This window comes from Manacus candei, unplaced genomic scaffold (genome assembly GCF_025592945.1).
Source record: "Manacus candei isolate 608988 ecotype Guabito, Panama unplaced genomic scaffold, ASM2559294v1 h1tg000014l, whole genome shotgun sequence".
NCBI lineage: Eukaryota > Metazoa > Chordata > Aves > Passeriformes > Pipridae > Manacus > Manacus candei.
The window spans coordinates 79,049,501-79,061,789 of NW_026138062.1; positions in this window are offsets into that span (position 1 = coordinate 79,049,501).

Sequence of the window (12,289 nt, forward strand, 5' to 3'; positions counted from 1 at the left end):
GAAAAGATACCTCGTGGAGGGACAGTTCACTGAGCAACAAATTTTAGGCCTAGGGGGAGAATAATAATAAGAAAAAAAAGATAGAAATAATAGTTCTGATGCTTTCCAAAAATAAAACACAGCTATCAGAACTCTCTGGCTATTTGACACCTCATTTTCTCTGCAGTAATAAATACATCTAAGGGAGCTTCTATTTTGATAGGCCCCTCTGAGAAACCCTTCACCCTCTTCAGTACAAAAGTTTCAGTCTCTTTTAAGTTCATTGCAGTTATTTAATCTTCCTTACTGCATAGCACACAAAAAATGTATTTCTGGCTGAGAAACAGCAGACCTTTTAGGAAGCTATCCAAGCATTTTAATGTTATAGAATACAGGATTCTTATGCAGTCCATCAGGAAAATTGAACACCTCAGAAAGGGAGATATGAGGCACACACACATATGTCAACAGGGACCAAAGTTTGTCTGGGCACCTTCTCTAGTAAAGTATTCACCTCCCAAGCTGAAGATCACAGCCTGATGCCCTGATTGCCTTCAGGATACTGACTCCTAGCTCTCACCTCCCAGCACTGGGCTCTTAGCAGCTGACTGTTCCAAAATGCAGGACACTCCCAGCCTGCTCTGGGTTTCCTTCCACATGGACAAGATGGGTATACAGTCAGAACGGGAAAATCCAAAAGTGATTATTGCTGCCCTTACATTTCCTCTCTGATAACCCTAACCCCCTACACACTGGGACCCAGTTCTCCCCCTTTCCAACACAAATCTTTGAGCTTATGAATCACTAAACTGGACTTTAATTCTAGTTCTTCCTTTCTGTGACAGAGATACTGCCCACAATGGTTTAACAACATTGCAGAATTCAAATAATGCTTTCTAACAGGAACTAAATGTTTTCCCTCAGCCTTTTCCATCCTTAAAGAAGCTCTGTTTGGTAAACAGGATATTTATCATAGTTCCTGTACACAGAAACATAATGTTAGTACAACTGTAGTAAAATCTGAGCTTTAATATTATCTTGAAATTTCCATTTTTAATGAATAGAACCCTTGCATTCAGGGTGGACTTGGCTGGCCTAAGCAGATGAGTCCAGTTCTTACTGTTTGTAACACTACCAAAGGAGCTGTCCTTCCTCATATGATTTGTCATTTTAAACAGCAAAGTTTCCTCTCTCAGGGGATTTGGAATTCACATGATCTGCTCATTACACTAGTCCAATAGATCAGCATTTGTACTCACACCAGAGGACAGTAACTGATATTTCTAAGACAGGGAGGATTTTTTTTCCCCTCTAACATTTGAAGTTCAATAAGTGATTCATGTCATCAGACATAAGGGGGACAAGACAACCATGCAATAAGTGATTCATGTCATCAGACATAAGAGGGACAAGGCAACCATGTCACAGCTGTCCTGTGTCTTTAGGGTAGCTCAACCAAATGACACCACTTTTATGTAAAAGAAAAATATTTAGATTTATCATTGTGGTTTTTTGATAAAAAAAAATAAAATCAAAATATCCACAGAGAGTTAATGTGAGAAAAACAAAACAAAGTCCAAAAACCCCTGGCTTTGAAAATACTCATTTTCCCACAACACTTTTAGACAGAATATTTTCAACCAGCTGTAATAACCTTGAAGTAAATGATACATTTCATCCACAGATCCTATTCTTTTGATAAAGAATTTTTTCTTATTACACAGAAGCAATAAAATATTTCAGGTTAACCCACGTTTGTGTCATAGTAAATGAAAACAACATTTTACCACAAATCAGCCAAGAGACAACGTAATCAAGGTGGTTAAATTCTAGCTTTTGTTCCTTAGAGATTCTGGGAGATTTTTCTTTAAAAGAAAAAGGTGAAAGAAAAGCAACAAAAATGAGTTGGAATTCTACATTGAAAATCCCTCAGCTGTGATGTAATAAATAAATTGATAGTAATAAATAGGACCAGTGCCTCCTTCAGCTGTGCTACAAGAACTTTAACTGATTCTCACAGGTATTACCCAGGTGAAGCAGATAGCAAATTGAACCTAAGGCAGAAACTGAGAATTTTTGTTTTGGTGAAATAGATCCTACTCTACCTCCTACCTTAATTGTGTTTCTCATACATGTAGGCATGCAAAACAACATCTTCAGGAATACCAGAAATGTATTTAAATGAAGATGACAAATTTTTTCACCGTGGTATCTAAAGGAACTCAATATGCTAGAGGTACTATTTGTGGAAATAACCCAGTTTAGCATCTGAAGCCTTGCATCTCTGGCAGCTACTGACAAGAGATTCTCCTTAGAATATGCCACTTGTGAAAACAGAACAGTTCCCATCCTCAAGTGCTTTCAAAAGGTTGCTTAATTACTTAAACTATTTTTATTTCTGATTGGTGCTTTCATGGAATGGTTACGGTACCTAATTGATTGAACATTAGTTTCATTTTACATTATGTCTGATGAGTTATTGATTGCCCTTTGCTTTCAGGACACTTAGGAATTTACTGGGGAAGCATATGAAAGAATAATTGCTCCAACCCTGCTGCATCAGTAACTTGTCCTAGCAGGGCTGTTGCAGGCTTCCATATAAAAGATTCCTACCCTTGCAGTCCATTGATCTAACAGTGTGTGACGCATTTCAATGTTGTAAACAGCTCCTGTGCTTGGTTTCTTTTCTTCCTCTCATGGCTCTTATCTTTGAAAGAAGAAAGCTCAAAACTCAAAGAATTGACTCTCTTTTGGGGGCATTTAGAACTAGAAACCTGCTACCATATTAGCTATGGTTACTGATCTCAGGGAAGTACACAAATCAAATCTGAGTTTTCCAGGAGCGTAAGAATTTTCCATAAGACTACATGGTAGCCTCTAAATCTTCTTACTAAGGTATTGTGCTTCAGCTCAATGGACAGTTTAAAGAGTTTACAAACCACCTTTTCATTTCAGTAATTTATATTCCCTGCTGTCATTTTAGTTTTGTCAAATGAAGGTCAGCAAACATTACAGTGCCCACTTAAAAAAAGTAAAATTAAGATGTTTGTATTGGTTAAGCAAGTGAAAGAAGACTCTCTGAAATGGTTCTGTTCTGAGGGTACTTAATCAAGCAGAACAGATGTTTATTATATAATTAGGGAATGCTTTGCCACCAGTATGAACAATTCATGAAATCAAATTGCTCCATAATACTTCCCATTATTTCACAAACACTTGCTGTGAAGAATTGAGGGTACTCAAAAAAACCCAGATACCGTGTTATTCTCCAGCCCCAGGCATTATTTAATTACCCAGCACAGGGGAAAAAAAATCCTGCCTGTTAGCATAAAGCCAGAAGAGCTAGAGCCTGCTTCAGCAGCCAGGTTGGTACCGAGGACTTGGAGAGGAGGGAGGGTTGTGTGTGAGGGGTGGCACAACTCCACTATATTGTGCTCAACCTGCAACAAAACACAGCAGAAAGGTAAGAGGGCACGAGGAGTAGAGGAGAACCCACTCCCAGCTTCAGCAGCTTGTAGAGAAGGTTTGGGCAGATGATTCTTCTGCTCTAGTATCAGCAGAGAGCTAAAGTTTTACAGTGGGTTTTGCACAGTCTTACAGTACACAGCAAGGAGCCATAACTCACACATGGAGGTTTTAAAGCCAGGCCTGTCCCGTGAGCACCTCGAGGAAGGGAGGCTGTGTCTGTTGACCAACACAGGTCAGGTGCTAGCATGGAGCAGTGACTTCTCTCTCAGCAGCTCCGAAGGGGCCCTTCTGTTTGGAAGAACAGAGAATTTACCATTTTGGACAGAGCAGCTGTTGTGCTACTCAGCCTGAGGGTTGGAGAATCATTTCTGGCCCATTTCATAGGCTGGGGAATACTAAGGCCAGTGAGTCCCTAGTCAGGGACCACTCTTTGGTGCTCCCTTCCAATTGTACCAGATTAGGTGGTGCTTCCTCAGGAGCTCAGCACCCAGTGGCACTTTGGATGGAGGCTGGGACACCTCAGGTGGGAGGGAGATGAGAGGAAATTCTGTCACAACTGCTCTCTAGAAGCTTCTCAGGAAAAGAGACAGGGAACATAGTAGCCAAAACTGTGATTGACCAGTGCCTGAAGCAGAGGAATACTGACTGGAAATCATCTCCAGGACAGTCATCTACTGACCTTGCAATGCTATCACCTGGAACAACTGAGCTAAGAATAAGCTAGACCCCAAAGGAGGAAGCCATATCTGTGGCTGGAACCATTGAATGAGGTTACTTCACCAGAGCTTTTATTATGAAGACCAGGGGTCAGAGACTTTCTAGACTGGATGCTTTCTTGAGGGAAGGTCTCCCTTGCAGAGTGAGTGGTGGGCATCACAGCTAATATAGAGACACCCTGGCTCCCTGACAGCATTTCCCATAGTCTGTATATGCAAACCATTTCAAATTCCAAACACGTCCACTGACGTTCCCAAACTAGTTCCGATAACAGTTGTTACAGAAGTGCTCCAGATCTCTACAGATGGAGCTATCTGAGAGATAAAATGCCACTGGATGGCGTTTATGAACACATAGTTTCACCCCTGAGCTTCACAAGACTGATTCACCTTTTCATGTGCACTGCAAATGGTTTCTTTTGATGTGCTGTTAAAAAGGCAGATCAAACTTAAAGCTTTCTGTTATTTTTACTTCATGTGCAGAAATTGGTCAGACAAAATAACAATTTGCCACATGCAAGTGTTACAACTTTTTTCAAGTCTAGACTCAAGATCTGATTTCTAGAGTTGCTCAGTACCATCATTTCCTGGCTTTTTACTCTGCTCACCCATCTCTCAGTCACAGCCTAGAAAAAGGAACAAAGTACATTAATTCCTCTCATCCATTTCTGATGACAGTCATTTACTCTGTTGCTGGAGTCTGAACTTAGCTGAGATACAGGCATATTTTAGTCTTTATGTATATATGTATATATATATTTCTGCTTCCAAAGTTTTAAAATACTTATTCCAACCCGGAAAACTTTGAGTGAACAACAGAGGTTGCAGTATGAATAATTTAAGGCAGAGAGAAAACAGTTGATCTCTAGTTGATCTCAAGCTTGTAGCTACCAATGGTAATTTGGAGCTGGAATATCTTTGTAAATAATAAACTCCACACTGTTTATGTATGTGATTCAGGTTATATTCTTTCTGAAGCTCACAGATATGACACAATAATGTGACTATCTGCTTCTCTTCTTCCTTATTTTCACACTCAGAGTTCACTAATACATGAAAACAATCACAATCAAAGCACTGCAATAATGGACTGAAAAAGCACAACTAAGTAGAGCAATAACTGAATAACTAAATAGTCCTAAATTTAAATAGGCTTACTCTTAGTATTATTTAGCATTTACAATATGTGCTATTCAACTAAGAGTTCTCAGCATGTCAGCCTCTGCTAAAAACTCCTAATATAAAGCCAAATCTCATGATGACTATAAACTGTCACAATCAATGATTGATCAACATATGCCTAAAAGGAACACAACATTCATTTTCAATTCATTGTATGGTTACTTTTTTTCCTGCAACCCCACACTGTTCACATTCAATGTGAGTCACAGTCTGAAGGCTATACCATCACAAAAGAACCCTGATCTGAAGAAGGAACAAACAATAAAGGATTATTAACCTAATATAACTTTAGCTTTAGCATAGTGAGACTTCTAGTCTTTGAAAATACTCATTCTTCTGCTTAGCACCTGAATGAATTTCTCTGATATCTTTTGTTGACATTCCACGTGTTGACACAATTTTTCCCTGCCCCTAAACCTGTTACTGTCATTGGAATCTTCTGTTTTAAATAGTTCGTGACAAATGTGAGTCAACTAAAAGAGAGACTTAAGAAAAGACAGTAGTAGATTTTTAATGAATCGTGGTATTCATTTTAATGAATACCACCAACTCTTCTAAGTGTATAAAATCCCTGTAGATAGTTTTACTGATACTGGTAATAACTTGGCACGGCCCAGGGAAGGAAAGAATTACTTCAAGAAAATATTGCTCAACAGTGACCATTTCTACTTCATTAGTTACTGCACAATGAACTGTTGAAAGAAACAGATTTTTCCCCAGGAAAGAGACAGATTTCAATGCCAATAAAATACTGATCAAACTCTGTCACTCCTTCCCAAATATTTATTATGAAATTTGGTAACATTTACAAGTTTTGGAAGATTCATGTATAATCCATTTATATTAATAGCCAGTATTTGCAATGGTTGAGACTAGCTAGTAAGCTAATTAAGACCTTTTTTTTGCTAACACCATCTTTATTTCATTATATCTTTTTCCATTAATGATTTCACCCTAAATGTTCATGAAATGAAAGTTGGGACATGCCAGCTTCTGCAGCCACAGCCACCCAGGAAGGAGCATTCCATCAAGTTCATCTGTGTTTCGCAGAATGGTACACACTGATGAGGCTGCAAATGTAAAAACAACCCTGTTAATGGAAACCACGTTTTGGAGTGAGCAGATGAACTGGAGTATTTGAGTTTTAAGAGAAATATCTTATTACTCTTCCTTTAAAACGCTGTCACCTTGGTTGTAGCATATGACTAGCTGTTAATGGATGTGTTAATGGAGCTTCCTGGCCTGGGAGAGATGTGTCTGTCCCCATAGCTTTGTCACACAGCCTTTACTATCTTTGCATTTCTTTTGATAGCAAAGCTTAGAACAAGTGCAGTTCAGTAGACAAAGCTGAAGGCAGTCTAACAGAAGACAGACTTAGAGCATGGTGGGTTCTACCATGTTTTTGGGCAGAGGTTTTGATGAAGCCAGAAGCCTGCAGCTGCAGAACAAGGAAGAAGGAAACTCTACACCACTCTACAATGCTGGATGCTCTGCACTGCCAGTAACTACAGTAAAGCAGCTCTAAGATTGTGAATGAAATCATGCTGATCTTGGCTCATACGGTCTTTGCCTTTTCCTATGCTAAAAGAAGCAGAAAGTTTTGCCAGACTCATTTAAAATCAGCTCCCTTCTATGGATTTATTACATTTGAGGACTAGGGCTTACCACCATTTTTTGTGACATGGTGAATAAGATCTCCAGGAGACTACCACCTCCACTGCAGGGAATGGCATACACCAAAAAGCAGAGAGCCAGTGGGAGCCTAGAAAGTTTTACAGGACAAATCAGATAAAAATTATGAGGACAAAGAATAGTGGCATATGACTGCTTAAATCAAGAACATAATTCAGGTCACCTGAACCTCTGGTGCTGTATCCAAAGAACTTGAAGCTTCCTGCCTTAAACTTTTAATTGCCTTATTGGTAAGGTGCAATAATGAACTGCGTTTTAGAAAAACAAAGCCACTTTCTCTACTGAGGAATGAAAAAAACGAGGGGAAAAAGCCACAACCAACCATGAGCAAACCCCTCCAAATCACACCCTATTTATTTTTGAACAAAAAACACAGTGAGCATTCTTGGCGTCATCTGAGTTGATATTGCAGTGAATACAAAAGCTCAGCAGTAATTGCACAAAGTTTTTTTTATGTTCTGTGTGCACTGTGCATGGAGTTTTTAATATTATTTCATTTTTAATTTATGATCTGCTGCAGAGAATCTACTGAGTGAATGCATATGTTTAACACAAGTAAAAGAAGTGAAAAGGAATGCTATTTCCCCTTCAGTTGAAAAGGTGATATCCAGTGGAGGGCTGGTCACTTCTTATAACAAGCTAACATTTGCTTTCTTACTGTAAAACCCATCCACAGGGGGGAAAACAAAGCATACCCTTTTATATATTATTTTTTTTTACTCTATTTTGTGGTTCAAAACTTACCCTATTGGGGCGTCTAAAGAAGTATTAGAAATAGATTTCATTTTGTTTCACTGTACCCTTAGCATCTCTGGCAATAAATAAATACATTACCACAAACTGAAAAAAAAGAGAGAATTAGAATTAAAGACTCTCACACAGGTCACCTTTTCTGTGATTAGATTTGATTGTCATTATAGTTATTTCATAGAGCTACTCCTGCAGTGGGTGGCTGTTGCACTGATTTGCAGCAAAGTCTTGAATTTGGGTATGTACTATTTTAAACCAGTTATACTTCTACAGAGGGGTGTTTTAGGACCTTTGAGTTAATAACAAATTTTATCCAACCAGCTGTGGATTATTGAGATCCTACCACACAGCAACCTCTGCCAATATTTATAAATCAGATTCTGTATCTTGCCTGTGGAGAAAGTGAAGGTAGGGAGGTGCAGGCTGGCCCCAAAGACACTGCCTTTGCATACAGATTGACAACTTTTTACACTCTAGAGTTGAAAAGAACAGGCTGGTGTCTGTTGGTAACTTGACAGGTTGCAACAAGTAGGTCAGTTTAAGGTTTTGTTGCATCTGTGACATATTTAAGGTCCCCAGAAGAGGGCAGTCCAAGAGCTAAAGCATAAGAAAAACTTGGGGGTTTGAGTGATGAAAGCATAAGCACAGACAGTATCTAACAGGCATTCACCCATGCCATGGTTTTAGCATAAACAAGCTAAAAAGTTTGAGACACTATAATGTCACTTTTCTGTCTGTGGGGCTGGTCAAATCATTTTTCCAAGGTTTCACGAGAAGAAAGTGGCTAAATTAAGAACAGAGTTTAAGTTCCTTGACCATCCTAGCTACAAAGCCATCCTTTCTTTCTTAGGTGGCAATTGATTTACTTACTGAGTAGCACTTTATGGGCAAGTTCCTCTGAAGACAAAGTGAGTAAAGGCTCCCACTCTGAAATAACTTCTGTAGGACGTTACTCCAGTCTGCCTCACCTTGCAAGATACCATAACAATATTATTACAGTGTTTCACGTAAACCCTTTTCTCCATATGCCTTATCCCTCAGGGAAACCTTATTTTGCTATCCCACCGATAAAAGCCAAAGTCTTTAACAAGGCTCCATTTTCAGAAATGTCAATGATATTGAAAAAATAGAAGGAGGAGAGGAGTGACCAGAGAGGTTCCCTAAGGGTTATACACACATTATTCTCTTTCTTCTAGCTCCAGTTCTTTGCTAGGAGAGAAAGTATGTGTGACATCCACCACTCATGTCTGTAATGTCATCATTATTTTGACAGCAACACGGTGTCACTATCACCTCTGAGCTATAGGACAGCAGAATGCTGAGTAGCTTAAGGACTTTAGAAGAAATAATAAAGTCAGCATGTTAAGAAAATAGAAAATAGAAAACAGGAGAAGTGACAAACTTACCGATTCTGAAATTTCTTGACTTGGGACAAAAGTGTCATCAAATCCCCCCCCCAAAAAAAAAATAAGAAAAATTGCAAGGCTACATCCTTAAGTGGCTCCAGCAAAACACTACTTTTTATGATCTGAATTTCCAGCCAGCCTTAGGTTACACAGTATGTAGCACCAAAGTTGGCAGCAATCAGGAAAGGGTTAACCTTTACATTGAAGCAAAGACCATTCACACTCTCTAAGACCAAAACATCCAAAAAACACCCATTGCAGTGTGGATGCTTCTGGTCACATGATTCTTCCTGCATTTCATTTCGTTTTCCAGGTGGGAATGGGCTAGCTGGCTTCATGCAAAACCAGAAAGTGCATTACGTTTTTGGAATCCATTCTGTTCATTTGTTTATACCTCACTGTGCAATATTCCTCTCCAGGCTTTTGTAAGGGCCATTTACCTTGTTTCAGCTTTTGCCCCTTAGGCCCCTTTCTGGAATTTCGAGCAGAAACAGCCGGATAAACCTTCCTTAACACAGAAGCATGTCCTGAGTTGGGAAAAGCTCTTTGAATACACCGTGGGGTTGAGAGGTGGAGCTGCTGAGTGAATGCTGCACACACTTCCCTGGATGCCCGTGGGAGTGTGGATCCTGCAGCTTGTGCTACCCCTGCTGGGAAGAAACACCCAGCTGGATCTCAGGCTGGAAAACAGAAAGGAAGAGTGCTGAATGGACTTATTCCCAGGCTGAGAAGAAACCTGAAGAAGAATGTCTGCTGCCAGGGCACAGCAGGTAGGGAGAAAATGTATTTGTAAACTTATTTATTTCTGTTTCATCTCACCTTGGGTTCTCCCTTTGGAAAGTTCAGCCTTTGTAGATTTATTTATTTTTAATGTTGGGTTTTATGCTTATGTATAGAAAGTTTGTGGTCAAATCAAACTTTTCTAGAATTCAAAAGCCTTTTTATTTTTTTTTTAATTTTTGAACACACTTTTGTCACTGTCTCACTGATCATATACCTTCAGATAGATTTCTTTTAAAGATATTTAATACAAAACAGGACCTAAACTCTAGAGAAGGAAAAAAAAAAAGACTTCTGCTAAGTACAACACAATATTTCAGACTCATCTCAATGGTGAACTACTGCAAAATGTCACATCCAAACTTCAGAACAGGTACAAGTCACGAGCGTGGTGTCCCATTTTGATTGGAGTAAGCAACATGCTGACACACAGGACAAATTTTAACCACACTTCCACTGGAAACTTGAGCTTGGAGGAGGATTAGGATATAACAGAATATATAATAATATAATAACAATAATAATATATAATAATAGATCAATAACCCAGATGTTGGACTCGATGATCTTTCTGGGTCACTTCCAACTCAGAATATTCTGTGACTCTGTGAAATATGGACCAGGACACTGTGAAATATAGGACAGGAATAAGACCTACAGTAGATTCAGGTGTACTCCCAATCCTGGAAGTACTGATTTAACACCACCTGATGTTAATGCTGCTACAGGCAACAATGATCATTTCAGAAAGCAAAGACTATCATGTCTGTGGACAGGCAGTGTGTACAAAATGTTTTTCTAGTGCTCTTAGCAAAGCATCCAAAACCTTTGTAAAGTAAAAATTTCAAGCCATCTTGATGAAGACTTGTATATACTTTAAGGAAACAAACACAGGGCTCTTGGGTTCCTTTGGGATTTATCAGCATCCATTCCTGTGTATCTCAGTGGGATAACCTATATCCAATAAACTACAAGAGAGCAGAAATTCAACAGAAAAAAACCTCAACAGGCTAGTGTTTAGAAAATGGAATGCTTTCCACAGCTATATTTTCAGGTGTAAATAAAGACATTTGAAAATATAAACACCTGTACAAAAAAACAAAACAAACAAAAAAAAAACAAAACAGGCAAAAAAAGCCCATAGAAAGAGGCAGTTGGATAAAGTTAAGAAACACATTATCCTCAATGAATACCATAGGGATTGAACACAGGGGGAACAAGAGAATAAGAAACTGTTTATGACCCAGATTCATCAGTACTTGGTTCCCTGGTTGACTAGCTGGAATGGCATTATAATGGATTTAACTCTTTTTTTTTTTTCTGTCAATAGAGTATTTATATGAAAATTTTGTTAAAAAAAAATCTGTTCTGCCTTATGAAAGTTTTGTCATATTGTTAAATTCTCAAGTATCTGAACATTGCAAGTTCTAAAAGCTGGAGCCTAAGCAATATTTTGGTTCAAATATTCTGATTTTTTTAATTATTATCACTATAAGCCTTTAAAATATTCATAATGAAAACCACATTGGGTTTTGCTCAGGAAAAAAAATACACTGACATGGAAATTAAAGTTTTCATTGATAAAATATCGAAATGGACAAATTCATTGAAAATAACCAGTTTTCAGTCCCACTGCTCTGCTAAAAGCTGACATTTATTGAAACAATTTTTCTAAACCATCGTCTTGTACTGAAGATTCTAATTTGATTTTTTTTATAGTTATTACTATCACACATCTGTGTGGGTAGTTCTAGGAAACTGCCTAACTTGACAGCATAAAAATATGGGGAGACTGCTGCTATTCAGGGAGAACAATTAGCTGGACATGCTTTTTACAACCACTGGTATGATATTAATGTAGATGGTACTACATTGATATGGTATGCAAAAAAATTCTAGCAAATGATGCTACTGGTAAGTTCACACAGTCCTTGCCTATTCCCTCAGATTAAAAAAAAAAACCAAACAACTAAACAAAACCAAACCAACAAACAAAAGAACCACAACAAAAACACCAAATCAAAAAAAAACCCCAAACTAAACCAAACCGAAAAAAAACCCCCAAACAAAACAAAACAAAACAAACAAACAAAAAAAAACCACAAGAAAGGTATTCCCATGTTTATATGCCAAATATGCAATACATAAACAGGAATGCAAAGTGGTTTAAATCTCTGGAGATGTTAGAAATACAACCAAAATAGAATAAGTTAGAGAAGCTACATAGTTTAAGAATATAGAGTAGTTACATATTTCTGTAAGGCAGCAGTAGTCACGGCTTTGTGCCAAAGAATTAAGGAACAATGTAGGCTGTAT